Source organism: Stegostoma tigrinum, chromosome 34 (assembly GCF_030684315.1).
Source record: "Stegostoma tigrinum isolate sSteTig4 chromosome 34, sSteTig4.hap1, whole genome shotgun sequence".
Lineage (NCBI taxonomy): Eukaryota > Metazoa > Chordata > Chondrichthyes > Orectolobiformes > Stegostomatidae > Stegostoma > Stegostoma tigrinum.
In genome coordinates, this window is record NC_081387.1 from 13,715,193 (window position 1) to 13,736,890 (window position 21,698).

Sequence of the window (21,698 nt, forward strand, 5' to 3'; positions counted from 1 at the left end):
ACACATACCGACACCCAGAACACACATACCAACACCCAGAACACACATACCAACACCCAGAACACACATACCAACAACCATTACACTCATACCAACACCCAGAACACACATACCAACACCCAGAACACACATACCAACACCCAGAAAACACGATCCAACACCCAGAACACACGTACCAACACCCAGAACACCCGTACCAACACAAAGAACACACACACCAACACCCAGAACACACATACCAACACCCAGAACACTCATACCAACACCCAGAACACACATACCAACACTCAAAACACTCATACCAACACCCAGAACACTCATACCAACACCCAGAACACACATACCAACACCCAGAACACTCATACCAACACCCAGAAAACACAAACCAACACCCAGAACACTCATGCCAACACCCAGAACACACATACCAACACCCAGAACAAACAAACCAACACCCAGAACACACATACCAACACCCAGAACACTCATACCTACACCCAGAACACTCATACCAACACCCAGAACACACATACCAACACCCAGAACACACATACCAACACCCAGAACACACGTACCAACACCCAGGACACACGTACCAACACCCAGAACACTCATACCAACACCCAGAACACTCATACCAACACCCAAAACACACATACCAACACCCAGAACACACATACCAACACCCAGAACACACACCCAGAACACACATACCAATACCCAGAACACTCATACCAACACCAGAACACTCAGAGCACCACCCAAAACACACATACCAACACCCAGAACACACATACCAAAACCCAGAACACTCATAGCAACACCCAGAACACACATACCAACACCCAGAACACGCATACCAACACCCAGAACACACATACCAACACCCAGAACACACATACCAACACCCAGAACAGACATACCCACACCCAGAACACTGATACCAACACCCAGAACACACATACCAACACCCAGAACACACATACCAACACACAGAACACTCATACCAACACCCAGAACACACATACCAACACCCAGAACAGACATACCCACACCCAGAACACCCATACCAACACCCAGAACACACACACCAAAACCCAGAACACATATGCCAACACCCAGAACACACATACCAACACCCAGAACACACATACCAACACCCAGAACACACGTACCAACACCCAGAACACACACCCAGAACACACATACCAACACACAGAACACTCATACCAACACCCAGAACACACATACCAACACCAGAACACTCATAGCAACACCCAGAACACTCATACCAACACACAGAACACACATACCAAAACCCAGAACACTCATACCAACACACAGAACACACATACCAACACACTGAACACACATACCAACACCCAGAACACACATACCAACACCCAGAACACACGTACCAACACCCAGAACACACATACCAACACCCAGAACACACACCCAGAACACACATACCAACACGCAGAACACTCATACCAACACCCAGAACACACATACCAACACCAGAACCCTCATAGCAACACCCAGAACACACATACCAACACCCAGAACACACATACCAACACCCAGAACACACATACCAACACCAGAACACTCATAGCAACACCCAGAACACTCATACCAACACACAGAACACACATACCAAAACCCAGAACACTCATACCAACACACAGAACACACATACCAACACACTGAACACACATACCAACACCCAGAACACACATACCAACACCCAGAACACACGTACCAACACCCAGAACACACATACCAACACCCAGAACACACACCCAGAACACACATACCAACACGCAGAACACTCATACCAACACCCAGAACACACATACCAACACCAGAACCCTCATAGCAACACCCAGAACACACATACCAACACCCAGAACACACATACGAAAACCCAGAACACTCATAGCAACACCCAGAATACACATACAAACACCCAGAACACGCATACCAACACCCAGAACACACATACCAACATCAGAACACACATACCAACACACAGAACACTCATACCAACACCCAGAACACACGTACCAACACCCAGAACACCCGTACCAACACCCAGAACACACATACCAACACCCAGAACACTCATACCAACACACAGAACACACATACCAACACACTGAACACACATACCAACAACCAGAACACACATACCAACACCCAGAACACACGTACCAACACCCAAAACACACATAGCAACACCCAGAACACACACCCAGAACACACATACCAACACACAGAACACACATACCAACACCCAGAACACATGTACCAACACCCAGAACACTCATACCAACACACAGAACACACATACCAACACCCAGAACACACATACCATTACCCAGAACACACATACCAACTCCCAGAACACACAAACCAACACCCAGAACACTCATACCAACACCCAGAACACAGATACCAACACCCAGAACACTCATACCAACACACAGAACACACATACCAACACCCAGAACACTCATACCAACACCCCGAACACACATACCAACACCCAGACCACTCATACCAACACACAGAACACACATACCAACCCCCAGACCACTCATACCAACACACAGAACACACATACCAACACCCAGAACACTCATACCAACACACAGAACACACATACCAACACACTGAACACACATACCAACACCCAGAACACTCATACCAACACCCAGAACACACATACCAACACCCAGAACACACATACCAACACCCAGAACACACATACCATCGGTCAAAACGCTCATACCAACACACAGAACACACATACCAACACCGAGAACACTCATACCAACACCCAGAACACACATACCAACACCCATACCACTCATACCAACACACAGAACACACACACCAACACCCAGACACTCATACCAACACACAGAACACACATACGAACACCCAGAACACTCATACCAACACACATACCAACACACTGAAAACACATACCAACACCCAGAACATACATACCAACACCCAGAACACACGTACCAACACCCAGAACACACATACCAACACCCAGAACACACAGCCAGAACACATATACCAACACCCAGAACACACATACCAACACCCAGAACACACATACCAACACCAGAACACTCATAGCAACACCCAGAACACACATACCAACACCCAGAACACACATACCAAAACCCAGAACACTCATAGCAACACCCAGAATACACATACCAACACCCAGAACACGCATACCAACACCCAGAACACACATACCAACACCCAGCACACACATACCAACACCCAGAACAGACATACCCACACCCAGAACACTCATACCAACACCCAGAACACTCATACCAACACACAGAACACACATACCAACACCCAGAACACTCATACCAACACCCAGAACACACATACCAACACCCAGAACAGACATACCCACACCCAGAACACCCATACCAACAGCCAGAACACACACACCAACACCCAGAACACATATACCAACACCCAGAACACACATACCAACACCCAGAACACAAGTACCAACACCCAGAACACGCACCAACACCTAGAACACACGTACCAACACCCAGAACACACATACCAACACCCAGAACACACATACCAACACGCAGAACACTCATACCAACACCCAGAACACACATACCAACACCCTGAACACACAGACCAACACCCAGAACACACATACCAACACCCAGAACACACATACCAAAACCCAGAACACACATACCAACACCGAGAACACACGTACCAACACCCAGAAAACACGTACCAACACCCAGAACACCCGAACCAACACAAAGAACACACACACCAACACCCAGAACACACATACTAACACCCAGAACACTCATTCCTACACCCAGAACACACACACCAACACCCAGAACGCTCAGACCATCACCCAGAACACTCATACCAACACCTCGAACACTCATACCAACACACAGAACACACATACCAACACCCAGAACACTCGTACCAACACCCAGAACACACATACCGACACCCAGAACACACATACCAACACCCAGAACACACATACCGACACCCAGAACACACATACCAACACCCAGAACACACAAACCAACACCCAGAACACACGTACCAACACCCAGGACACACGTACCAACACCCAGAACACACATACCAACACCCAGAACACTCATACCAACACCCAAAACACACATACCAACACCCAGAACACACATACCAACACCCAGAACACACATACCAACACCCAGAACACACACCCAGAACACACATACCAATACCCAGAACACTCATACCAACACCCAGGACACACATACCAACACCAGAACACTCATAGCAACACCCAGAACACACATACCAACACCCAGAACACACATACCAAAACCCAGAACACTCATAGCAACACCCAGAACACACATACCAACACCCAGAACACGCATACCAACACCCAGAACACACATACCAACACCCAGAACACACATACCAACACCCAGAACACTCATACCAACACGCAGAACACACATACCAACACACAGAACACTCATACCAACACCCAGAACACTCATAGCAACACCCAGAACACCCATACCAACACCCAGAACACACATACCAACACCCAGAACACACATACCAACACCCAGAACACACATACCAACACCCAGAACACACATACCAACACCCAGAACACTCATACCAACACCCAGAACACACATACCAACACCCAGAACACAAATACCAACACCCAGAACACACATACCAACACCCAGAACACACATACCAACACCCAGAACACACGTACCAACACCCAGAACACTCATACCAACACCCAGAACACACATACCAACACCCAGAACACACATACCACCACCCAGAACACTCATACCAACACCCAGAACACACATACCAACACCCAGAACACACGTACCAACACCCAGAACACACGTACCAACACCCAGAACACCCGTACCAACACAAAGAACACACACACCAACACCCAGAACACACATACCAACACACAGAACACTCATCCCAACACCCAGAACACTCATACCAACACCCAGAACACACATACCAACACCTCGAACACTCATACCAGCACACAGAACACACACACCAACACCCAGAACACACATAACAACACACAGAACACTCATACCAACACACAGAAGACACATATCAACACCCAGAACACTCATACCAACACCCAGAACACCCATACCAACACCCAGAACACACATACCAACACCCAGAACACACATACCAACACCCAGAACACTCATACCAACACCCAGAACACACACACCAACACCCAGAACACACATACCAACACCAAGCACACTCATCCCAACACACAGAACACTCATACCAACACTCAAAACACTCATACCAACACCCAGAACACACATACCAACAACCAGAACAATCATACCAACACCCAGAACACACATACCAACACCCAGAACACACATACCAACACACAGAACACTCATACCAACACCCAGAACACACACCCAGAACACACATGCCAACACCCAGAACACTCATACCAACACCCAAAACACACATACCAACACCCACAACACACACCCAGAACACACATACCAACACTCAGAACACTCATACCAACACACAGAAGACACATACCACCACCGAGAACACACATACCAACACCCAGAACACACATACCAACACCCAGAACACTCATACCAACACCCAGAACACACATACCAACACCCAGAACACACAAACCAACACCCAGAACACTCATACCAACACCCAAAACACACATACCAACACCCACAACACACACCCAGAACACACATACCAATACCCAGAACACTCATACCAACACCCAAAACACACTTACCAACACCCAGAACACACATACCAACACCCGGAACACACGTACCAACACCCAGAACTCACGTACCAACACCCAGAACACACATACCAACACCCAGAACAGAAACCCAGAACACACATACCAACACCCAGAACACACATAGCAACACCCAGAACACACATATCAACAACCAGAACACACATACCAACACCCTGAACACTCATACCAACACCCAGAACACACATACCAACACCAGGAACACTCATACCATCACCCAGAACACCAATAACAACACCCAGAACACACATACCAATACCCAGAACACACGTACCAACACCCAGAACACACATACCAACACCCAGAACACTCATAGCAACACCCAGAACACACATACCTACACCCAGAACACACATACCAACACCCTGAACACTCATACCAACACCCAGAACACTCATACCAACACCGAGAACACACATACCAACACCCTGAACACTCATACCAACACCCAGAACACCCATACCAACACCCAGAACACACATACCAACACCCAGAACACTCATACCAACACCCAGAACACACATACCAACACCCAGAACACACATTTACCAACACCCAGAACACTCATACCAACACCCAGAGCACACATACCAACACCTAGAACACACATACCAACACCCAGAACACTCATACCAACACGCAGAACACACATACCAACACACAGAACACTCATACCAACACCCAGAACACTCATAGCAACACCCAGAACACCCATACCAACACCCAGAACACACATACCAACACCCAGAACACACATACCAACACCCAGAACACTCATACCAACACCCAGAACACACATACCAACACCCAGAACACAAATACCACCACCCAGAACACACGTACCAACACCCAGAACACACATACCAACACCCAGAACACTCATACCAACACCCAAAACACACATACCAACACCCAGAACACTCATACCAACACCCAGAACACACATACCAACACCCAGAACACAAATACCAACACCCAGAACACACGTACCAACACCCAGAACACACATACCAACACCCAGAACACTCATACCAACACCCAAAACACACATACCAACACCCAGAACACACATACCAACACCCAGAACACACGTACCAACACCCAGAACACACAGACCAACACCCAGAACACTCATACCAACACCATGAACACTCTTACCAACACCCAGAACACACATACCAACACCCTCAACACTCATACCAACACCCAGAACACACATACCAACACCCAGAACACACATACCAACACCCAGAACACTCATACCAACACCCAGAACACACATACCAACACCCAGAACACACATACCAACACCCAGAACACTCATACCAACAGAGAGAACACACATACCAACACCCTGAACACTCATACCAACACCCAGAACACACATACCAACACCCAGAACACTCATACCATCACCCAGAACACCAATAACAACACCCAGAACACACATACCAATACCCAGAACACACGTACCAACACCCAGAACACACATACCAACACCCAGAACACTCATAGCAACACCCAGAACACACATACCTACACCCAGAACACACATACCAACACCGAGAACACTCATACCAACACCCAGAACACTCATACCAACACCCAGAACACACATACCAACACCCTGAACACTCATACCAACACCCAGAACACCCATACCAACACCCAGAACACACATACCAACACCCAGAACACTCATACCAACACCCAGAACACACATACCAACACCCAGAACACACATTTACCAACACCCAGAACACTCATACCAACACCCAGAACACACATACCAACACCTAGAATACACATACCAACACCCAGAACACTCATACCAACACGCAGAACACACATACCAACACACAGAACACTCATACCAACACCCAGAACACTCATAGCAACACCCAGAACACCCATAACAACACCCAGAACACACATACCAACACCCAGAACACACACACCAACACCCAGAACACACATACCAACACCCAGAACACACATACCAACACCCAGAACACTCATACCAACACCCAGAACACACATACCAACACCCAGAACACAAATACCAACACCCAGAACACACATACCAACACCCAGAACACACATACCAACACCCAGAACACACGTACCAACACCCAGAACACTCATACCAACACCCAGAACACACATACCAACACCCAGAACACACATACCACCACCCAGAACACTCATACCAACACCCAGAACACACATACCAACACCCAGAACACACGTACCAACACCCAGAACACACGTACCAACACCCAGAACACCCGTACCAACACAAAGAACACACACACCAACACCCAGAACACACATACCAACACACAGAACACTCATCCCAACACCCAGAACACTCATAGCAACACCCAGAACACACATACCAACACCTCGAACACTCATACCAGCACACAGAACACACACACCAACACCCAGAACACACATAACAACACACAGAACACTCATACCAACACACAGAAGACACATATCAACACCCAGAACACTCATACCAACACCCAGAACACCCATACCAACACCCAGAACACACATACCAACACCCAGAACACACATACCAACACCCAGAACACTCATACCAACACCCAGAACACACACACCAACACCCAGAACACACATACCAACACCAAGCACACTCATCCCAACACACAGAACACTCATACCAACACTCAAAACACTCATACCAACACCCAGAACACACATACCAACAACCAGAACAATCATACCAACACCCAGAACACACATACCAACACCCAGAACACACATACCAACACACAGAACACTCATACCAACACCCAGAACACACACCCAGAACACACATGCCAACACCCAGAACACTCATACCAACACCAAGCACACTCATCCCAACACCCAGAACACACATACCAACACTCAGAACACTCATACCAACACACAGAAGACACATACCACCACCGAGAACACACATACCAACACCCAGAACACACATACCAACACCCAGAACACTCATACCAACACCCAGAACACACATACCAACACCCAGAACACACAAACCAACACCCAGAACACTCATACCAACACCCAAAACACACATACCAACACCCACAACACACACCCAGAACACACATACCAATACCCAGAACACTCATACCAACACCCAGAACACACTTACCAACACCCAGAACACACATACCAACACCCGGAACACACGTACCAACACCCAGAACTCACGTACCAACACCCAGAACACACATACCAACACCCAGAACAGAAACCCAGAACACACATACCAACACCCAGAACACACATAGCAACACCCAGAACACACATATCAACAACCAGAACACACATACCAACACCCAGAACACACATACCAACACCCAGAACACACATACCAACACCCAGAACACTCATACCATCACCCAGAACACCAATAACAACACCCAGAACACACATACCAATACCCAGAACACACGTACCAACACCCAGAACACACATACCAACACCCAGAACACTCATAGCAACACCCAGAACACACATACCTACACCCAGAACACACATACCAACACCCTGAACACTCATACCAACACCCAGAACACTCATACCAACACCCAGAACACACATACCAACACCCTGAACACTCATACCAACACCCAGAACACCCATACCAACACCCAGAACACACATACCAACACCCAGAACACTCATACCAACACCCAGAACACACATACCAACACACAGAACACACATTTACCAACACCCAGAACACTCATACCAACACCCAGAGCACACATACCAACACCTAGAACACACATACCAACACCCAGAACACTCATACCAACACGCAGAACACACATACCAACACACAGAACACTCATACCAACACCCAGAACACTCATAGCAACACCCAGAACACCCATACCAACACCCAGAACACACATACCAACACCCAGAACACACATACCAACACCCAGAACACTCATACCAACACCCAGAACACACATACCAACACCCAGAACAAAAATACCACCACCCAAAACACACATACCAACACCCAGAACACACATACCAACACCCAGAACACACGTACCAACACCCAGAACACACAGACCAACACCCAGAACACTCATACCAACACCATGAACACTCTTACCAACACCCAGAACACACATACCAACACCCTCAACACTCATACCAACACCCAGAACACACATACCAACACCCAGAACACACATACCAACACCCAGAACACTCATACCAACACCCAGAACACACATACCAACACCCAGAACACTCATACCAACAGAGAGAACACACATACCAACACCCAGAACACACATACCAACACCCAGAACACACATACCAACACCCAGGACACTCTTACCAACACCCCGAACACACATACCAACACCCAGAACACACATACCAACACCCAGAACACTCATAGCAACACACAGAACACACATACCAACACCCAGAACACTCTTACCAACACCCAGAACACACATACCACCACCCAGAACACTCATACCAACACACAGAACACTCTTACCAACACCCAGAACACACATACCAACACCCAGAACACTCTTACCAACACACAGAACACACATACCAACACCCAGAACACACATACCAACACCCAGAACACACATACCAACACCCAGAACACTCATACCAACACCCAGAACACTCATACCAACACGCAGAACACACATACCAACACCCAGAACACTCATACCAACACCCAGAACACACATACCAACACCCAGAACACACATGCCAACACCCAGAACACTCATACCAACTCCCAGAACACACATACCAACACCCAGAACACACATACCAACACCCAGAACACTCATACCAACACCCAGAACACACATACCAACACCCAGAACACACAAACCAACACCCAGAACACTCATACCAACACCCAAAACACACATACCAACACCCACAACACACACCCAGAACACACATACCAATACCCAGAACACTCATACCAACACCCAAAACACACTTACCAACACCCAGAACACACATACCAACACCCGGAACACACGTACCAACACCCAGAACTCACGTACCAACACCCAGAACACACATACCAACACCCAGAACAGAAACCCAGAACACACATACCAACACCCAGAACACACATAGCAACACCCAGAACACACATATCAACAACCAGAACACACATACCAACACCCTGAACACTCATACCAACACCCAGAACACACATACCAACACCAGGAACACTCATACCATCACCCAGAACACCAATAACAACACCCAGAACACACATACCAATACCCAGAACACACGTACCAACACCCAGAACACACATACCAACACCCAGAACACTCATAGCAACACCCAGAACACACATACCTACACCCAGAACACACATACCAACACCCTGAACACTCATACCAACACCCAGAACACTCATACCAACACCGAGAACACACATACCAACACCCTGAACACTCATACCAACACCCAGAACACCCATACCAACACCCAGAACACACATACCAACACCCAGAACACTCATACCAACACCCAGAACACACATACCAACACCCAGAACACACATTTACCAACACCCAGAACACTCATACCAACACCCAGAGCACACATACCAACACCTAGAACACACATACCAACACCCAGAACACTCATACCAACACGCAGAACACACATACCAACACACAGAACACTCATACCAACACCCAGAACACTCATAGCAACACCCAGAACACCCATACCAACACCCAGAACACACATACCAACACCCAGAACACACATACCAACACCCAGAACACTCATACCAACACCCAGAACACACATACCAACACCCAGAACACAAATACCACCACCCAGAACACACGTACCAACACCCAGAACACACATACCAACACCCAGAACACTCATACCAACACCCAAAACACACATACCAACACCCAGAACACTCATACCAACACCCAGAACACACATACCAACACCCAGAACACAAATACCAACACCCAGAACACACGTACCAACACCCAGAACACACATACCAACACCCAGAACACTCATACCAACACCCAAAACACACATACCAACACCCAGAACACACATACCAACACCCAGAACACACGTACCAACACCCAGAACACACAGACCAACACCCAGAACACTCATACCAACACCATGAACACTCTTACCAACACCCAGAACACACATACCAACACCCTCAACACTCATACCAACACCCAGAACACACATACCAACACCCAGAACACACATACCAACACCCAGAACACTCATACCAACACCCAGAACACACATACCAACACCCAGAACACACATACCAACACCCAGAACACTCATACCAACAGAGAGAACACACATACCAACACCCTGAACACTCATACCAACACCCAGAACACACATACCAACACCCAGAACACTCATACCATCACCCAGAACACCAATAACAACACCCAGAACACACATACCAATACCCAGAACACACGTACCAACACCCAGAACACACATACCAACACCCAGAACACTCATAGCAACACCCAGAACACACATACCTACACCCAGAACACACATACCAACACCGAGAACACTCATACCAACACCCAGAACACTCATACCAACACCCAGAACACACATACCAACACCCTGAACACTCATACCAACACCCAGAACACCCATACCAACACCCAGAACACACATACCAACACCCAGAACACTCATACCAACACCCAGAACACACATACCAACACCCAGAACACACATTTACCAACACCCAGAACACTCATACCAACACCCAGAACACACATACCAACACCTAGAACACACATACCAACACCCAGAACACTCATACCAACACGCAGAACACACATACCAACACACAGAACACTCATACCAACACCCAGAACACTCATAGCAACACCCAGAACACCCATAACAACACCCAGAACACACATACCAACACCCAGAACACACACACCAACACCCAGAACACACATACCAACACCCAGAACACACATACCAACACCCAGAACACTCATACCAACACCCAGAACACACATACCAACACCCAGAACACAAATACCAACACCCAGAACACACATACCAACACCCAGAACACACATACCAACACCCAGAACACACGTACCAACACCCAGAACACTCATACCAACACCCAGAACACACATACCAACACCCAGAACACACATACCACCACCCAGAACACTCATACCAACACCCAGAACACACATACCAACACCCAGAACACACGTACCAACACCCAGAACACACGTACCAACACCCAGAACACCCGTACCAACACAAAGAACACACACACCAACACCCAGAACACACATACCAACACCTCGAACACTCATACCAGCACACAGAACACACACACCAACACCCAGAACACACATAACAACACACAGAACACTCATACCAACACACAGAAGACACATATCAACACCCAGAACACTCATACCAACACCCAGAACACCCATACCAACACCCAGAACACACATACCAACACCCAGAACACACATACCAACACCCAGAACACTCATACCAACACCCAGAACACACACACCAACACCCAGAACACACATACCAACACCAAGCACACTCATCCCAACACACAGAACACTCATACCAACACTCAAAACACTCATACCAACACCCAGAACACACATACCAACAACCAGAACAATCATACCAACACCCAGAACACACATACCAACACCCAGAACACACATACCAACACACAGAACACTCATACCAACACCCAGAACACACACCCAGAACACACATGCCAACACCCAGAACACTCATACCAACACCAAGCACACTCATCCCAACACCCAGAACACACATACCAACACTCAGAACACTCATACCAACACACAGAAGACACATACCACCACCGAGAACACACATACCAACACCCAGAACACACATACCAACACCCAGAACACTCATACCAACACCCAGAACACACATACCAACACCCAGAACACACAAACCAACACCCAGAACACTCATACCAACACCCAAAACACACATACCAACACCCACAACACACACCCAGAACACACATACCAATACCCAGAACACTCATACCAACACCCAGAACACACTTACCAACACCCAGAACACACATACCAACACCCGGAACACACGTACCAACACCCAGAACTCACGTACCAACACCCAGAACACACATACCAACACCCAGAACAGAAACCCAGAACACACATACCAACACCCAGAACACACATAGCAACACCCAGAACACACATATCAACAACCAGAACACACATACCAACACCCAGAACACACATACCAACACCCAGAACACACATACCAACACCCAGAACACTCATACCATCACCCAGAACACCAATAACAACACCCAGAACACACATACCAATACCCAGAACACACGTACCAACACCCAGAACACACATACCAACACCCAGAACACTCATAGCAACACCCAGAACACACATACCTACACCCAGAACACACATACCAACACCCTGAACACTCATACCAACACCCAGAACACTCATACCAACACCCAGAACACACATACCAACACCCTGAACACTCATACCAACACCCAGAACACCCATACCAACACCCAGAACACACATACCAACACCCAGAACACTCATACCAACACCCAGAACACACATACCAACACACAGAACACACATTTACCAACACCCAGAACACTCATACCAACACCCAGAGCACACATACCAACACCTAGAACACACATACCAACACCCAGAACACTCATACCAACACGCAGAACACACATACCAACACACAGAACACTCATACCAACACCCAGAACACTCATAGCAACACCCAGAACACCCATACCAACACCCAGAACACACATACCAACACCCAGAACACACATACCAACACCCAGAACACTCATACCAACACCCAGAACACACATACCAACACCCAGAACAAAAATACCACCACCCAAAACACACATACCAACACCCAGAACACACATACCAACACCCAGAACACACGTACCAACACCCAGAACACACAGACCAACACCCAGAACACTCATACCAACACCATGAACACTCTTACCAACACCCAGAACACACATACCAACACCCTCAACACTCATACCAACACCCAGAACACACATACCAACACCCAGAACACACATACCAACACCCAGAACACTCATACCAACACCCAGAACACACATACCAACACCCAGAACACTCATACCAACAGAGAGAACACACATACCAACACCCAGAACACACATACCAACACCCAGAACACACATACCAACACCCAGGACACTCTTACCAACACCCCGAACACACATACCAACACCCAGAACACACATACCAACACCCAGAACACTCATAGCAACACACAGAACACACATACCAACACCCAGAACACTCTTACCAACACCCAGAACACACATACCACCACCCAGAACACTCATACCAACACACAGAACACTCTTACCAACACCCAGAACACACATACCAACACCCAGAACACTCTTACCAACACACAGAACACACATACCAACACCCAGAACACACATACCAACACCCAGAACACACATACCAACACCCAGAACACTCATACCAACACCCAGAACACTCATACCAACACGCAGAACACACATACCAACACCCAGAACACTCATACCAACACCCAGAACACACATACCAACACCCAGAACACACATACCAACACCCAGAACACACATGCCAACACCCAGAACACTCATACCAACTCCCAGAACACACATACCAACACCCAGAACACACATACCAACACCCAGAACACACATACCAACACCCAGAACACACGCACCAACACCCAGAACTCACATACCAACACCCAGAACACTCATACCAACACCCAGAACACTCATACCAACACCCAGAACACACATCCCAACACCCAGAACACACATACCAACACCCAGAACACACATGCCAACACCCAGAACACTCATACCAACACCCAGAACACTCATACCAACACCCAGAACACACATACCAACACCCAGAACACTCATAACAACACACAGAACACACGTACCAACACCCGGAACAGACATACCAACACCCAGAACACTCATACCAACACCCAGAACACACATACCAACACCCAGAACACTCATACCATCACCCAGAACACTCATACCAACACCCAGAACACACATACCAACACCCAGAACACACATACCAACACCCAGTACACACATACCAACACCCAAAACACACATACCATCACCCAGGACACACATACCAACACCCAGAACACTCATACCAACACCCAGAACACACATACCAACACCCAGTACACACATGCCAACACCCAGAACACTCATACCAACTCCCAGAACACACATACCAACACCCAGAACACACATACCAACACCCAGAACACTCATACCAACACCCAGTACACACATACCAACACCCAGAACACACATACCTTCACCCAGAACACACATACCAACACCGAGAACACTCATACCAACACCCAGAACACTCATACCAACACCCAGAACACACATACCAACACCCTGAACACTCATACCAACACCCAGAACACCCATACCAACACCCAGAACACACATACCAACACCCAGAACACTCATACCAACACCCAGAACACACATACCAACGCCCAGAACACACATTTACCAACACCCAGAACACTCATACCAACACCCAGAACACACATACCAACACCTAGAACACACATACCAACACCCAGAACACTCATACCAACACGCAGAACACACATACCAACACACAGAACACTCATACCAACACCCAGAACACTCATAGCAACACCCAGAACACCAATACCAACACCTAGAACACACATACCAACACCCAGAACACACATACCAACACCCAGAACACTCATACCAACACCCAGAACACACATACCAACACCCAGAACACACATACCAACACCGAAAACACACATACCAACACCCAGATCACACATACCAACACCGAGAACTCACGTACCAACACCCAGAACACACATACCAACACCCAGAACACTCATATCAACACCAAGAACACTCTTACCAACACCCAGAACACACATACCAACACCCACAACACTCATACCAACACCCAGAACGCACATACCAACACCCAGAACGCACATACCAACACCCAGAACACTCATACCAACACCCAGAACACACATACCAACACCCAGAACACACATACCAACACCCAGAACACTCATACCAACACCCAGAACACACATACCAACACCCAGAACACACATACCAACACCCAGAACACTCATACCAACAGACAGAACACACATACCAACACCCGGAACACACATACCAACACACAGAACACACATACCAACACCCAGTACACTCATACCAACACCCAGAACACCCATACCATCACCCAGGACACACATACCAACACCCAGAACACTCATACCAACACCCAGAACACACATACCAACTCCCAGAACACACATACCAACACCCAGAACACTCATACCAACACCCAGAACACACATACCAACACCCAGGACACTCTTACCAACACCCCGAACACACATACCAACACCCAGAACGCACATACGAACACCCAGAACACTCATAGCAACACACAGAACACACATACCAACACCCAGAACACTCTTACCAACACCCAGAACACACATACCAACACACAGAACACTCTTACCAACACCCAGAACACTCATACCAACACACAGAACACTCTTACCAACACCCAGAACACACATACCAACACCCAGAGCACTCTTACCAACACACAGAACACACATACCAACACCCAGAACACACATACCAACACCCAGAACACACATACCAACACCCAGAACACTCATACCAACACCCAGAACACTCATACCAACACGCAGAACACACATACCAACACCCAGAACACTCATACCAACACCCAGAACACACATACCAACACCCAGAACACACATACCAACACCCAGAACACACATGCCAACACCCAGAACACTCATACCAACTCCCAGAACACACATACCAACACCCAGAACACACATACCAACACCCAGAACACACATACCAACACCAAGAACACACGCACCAACACCCAGAACTCACATACCAACACCCAGAACACTCATACCAAAACCCAGAACACTCATACCAACACCCAGAACACACATCCCAACACCCAGAACATACATACCAACACACAGAACACTCATACCAACACCCAGAACACTCATACCAACACCCAGAACACACATACCAACACCCAGAACACTCATAACAACACACAGAACACACGTACCAACACCCGGAACAGACATACCAACACCCAGAACACTCATACCAACACCCAGAACACACATACCAACACCCAGAACACTCATACCATCACCCAGAACACTCATACCAACACCCAGAACACACATACCAACACCCAGAACACACATACCAACACCCAGTACACACATACCAACACCCAAAACACACATACCATCACCCAGGACACACATACCAACACCCAGAACACTCATACCAACACCCAGAACACACATACCAACACCCAGTACACACATGTCAACACCCAGAACACTCATACCAACTCCCAGAACACACATACCAACACCCAGAACACATATACCAACACCCAGAACACTCATACCAACACCCAGTACACACATACCAACACCCAGAACACTCATACCAACACCCAGAACACACATACCAACACCCAGAACACACATTTACCAACACCCAGAACACTCATACCAACACCCAGAACACACATACCAACACCTAGAACACACATACCAACACCCAGAACACTCATACCAACACGCAAAACACACATACCAACACACAGAACACTCATACCAACACCCAGAACACTCATAGCAACACCCAGAACACCCATACCAACACCCAGAACACACATACCAACACCCAGAACACACATACCAGCACCCAGAACACTCATACCAACACCCAGAACACACATATCAACACCCAGAACACACATACCAACACCCAAAACACACATACCAACACCCAGAACACACATACCAACACCCAGAACACACGTACCAACACCCAGAACACACATACCAACACCCAGAACACTCATATCAACACCAAGAACACTCTTACCAACACCCAGAACACACATACCAACACCCACAACACTCATACCAACACCCAGAACGCACATACCAACACCCAGAACGCACATACCAACACCCAGAACACTCATACCAACACCCAGAACACACATACCAACACCCAGAACACACATACCAACACCCAGAACACTCATACCAACAACCAGAACACACATACCAACACCCAGAACACACATACCAACACCCAGAACACTCATACCAACAGACAGAACACACATACCAACACCCGGAACACACATACCAACACACAGAACACACATACCAACACCCAGTACACTCATACCAACACCCAGAACACCCATACCATCACCCAGGACACACATACCAACACCCAGAACACTCATAGCAACACCCAGAACACACATACCAACTCCCAGAACACACATACCAACACCCAGAACACTCATACCAACACCCAGAACACACATCCCAACACCCAGAACAGACATACCCACACCCAGAACACTCATACCAACACCCAGAACACACACACCAACACCCAGAACAAACATACCAACACCCAGAACAGACATACCAACACCCAGAACACACACACCAACACCCAGAACACACATACCCACACCCAGAACACTCATACCAACACCCAGAACACACATACCAACACCCAGCACACTCATACCAACACCCAGAACACTCATACCAACACCCAGAACACACATACCAACACACAGAACACTCATACCAACACCCAGAACACACTTACCAACACCCTGAACACAAATACCAACACCCAGAACACACATACCACCACCCAGAACACTCATAGCAACACCCAGAACACACATACCAACACCCAGAACACACATACCAACACCCAGAACACAAATACCACCACCCAAAACACACATACCAACACCCAGAACACACATACCAACACCCAGAACACACGTACCAACACCCAGAACACTCATACCAACACCCAGAACACACATACCAACACCCAGAACACACATACCACCACCCAGAACACTCATACCAACACCCAGAACACACATACCAACACCCAGAACACACGTACCAACACCCAGAACACACGTACCAACACCCAGAACACCCGTACCAACACCTCGAACACTCATACCAACACCCAGAACACACACACCAACACCCAGAACACTCATACCAACACCCAGAACACCCATACCAACACCCAGAACACACATACCAACACCCAGAACACACATACCAACACCCAGAACACTCATACCAACACCCAGAACACACACACCAACACCCAGAACACACATACCAACACCAAGCACACTCATCCCAACACCCAGAACACTCATACCAACACTCAAAACACTCATACCAACACCCAGAACACACATACCAACAACCAGAACAATCATACCAACACCCAGAACACACATACCAACACCCAGAACACACATACCAACACACAGAACACTCATACCAACACCCAGAACACACACCCAGAACACACATGCCAACACCCAGAACACTCATACCAACACCAAGCACACTCATCCCAACACCCAGAACACACATACCAACACTCAGAACACTCATACCAACACACAGAAGACACATACCACCACCGAGAACACACATACCAACACCCAGAACACACATACCAACACCCAGAACACTCATACCAACACACAGAAGACACATACCACCACCGAGAACACACATACCAACACCCAGAACACACATACCAACACCCAGAACACTCATACCAACACCCAGAACACACATACCAACACCCAGAACACACAAACCAACACCCAGAACACTCATACCAACACCCAGAACACACATACCAACACCCACAACACACACCCAGAACACACATACCAATACCCAGAACACTCATACCAACACCCAGAACACACTTACCAACACCCAGAACACACATACCAACACCCGGAACACACGTACCAACACCCAGAACTCACGTACCAACACCCAGAACACACATACCAACACCCAGAACACAAACCCAGAACACACATACCAACACCCAGAACACACATACCAACACCCAGAACACACATATCAACAACCAGAACACACATACCAACACCCTGAACACTCATACCAATACCCAGAACACACATACCAACACCCAGAACACTCATACCATCACCCAGAACACCAATAACAACACCCAGAACACACATACCAATACCCAGAACACACGTACCTACACCCAGAACACACATACCAACACCCAGAACACTCATAGCAACAGCCAGAACACACATACCTACACCCAGAACACACATACCAACACCCTGAACACTCATACCAACACCCAGAACACTCATACCAACACCCAGAACACACATACCAACACCCTGAACACTCATACCAACACCCAGAACACACATACCAACACCCAGATCACACATACCAACACCCAGAACACTCATACCAACACCCAGAACACACATACCAACACCCAGAACACACATTTACCAACACCCAGAACACTCATACCAACACC

At 47.6% G+C, this 21,698-nt stretch overlaps 1 protein-coding gene across 3 annotated transcripts in view; it reads right to left on the reverse strand.

Moving 5' to 3' along the window:
* The window catches only part of gabbr1b (gamma-aminobutyric acid (GABA) B receptor, 1b), a 458,524-nt gene that overhangs the window by 276,193 nt on the left and 160,633 nt on the right, over window positions 1-21,698 (reverse strand). The gene's annotated exons all lie outside the window — the stretch shown is intronic.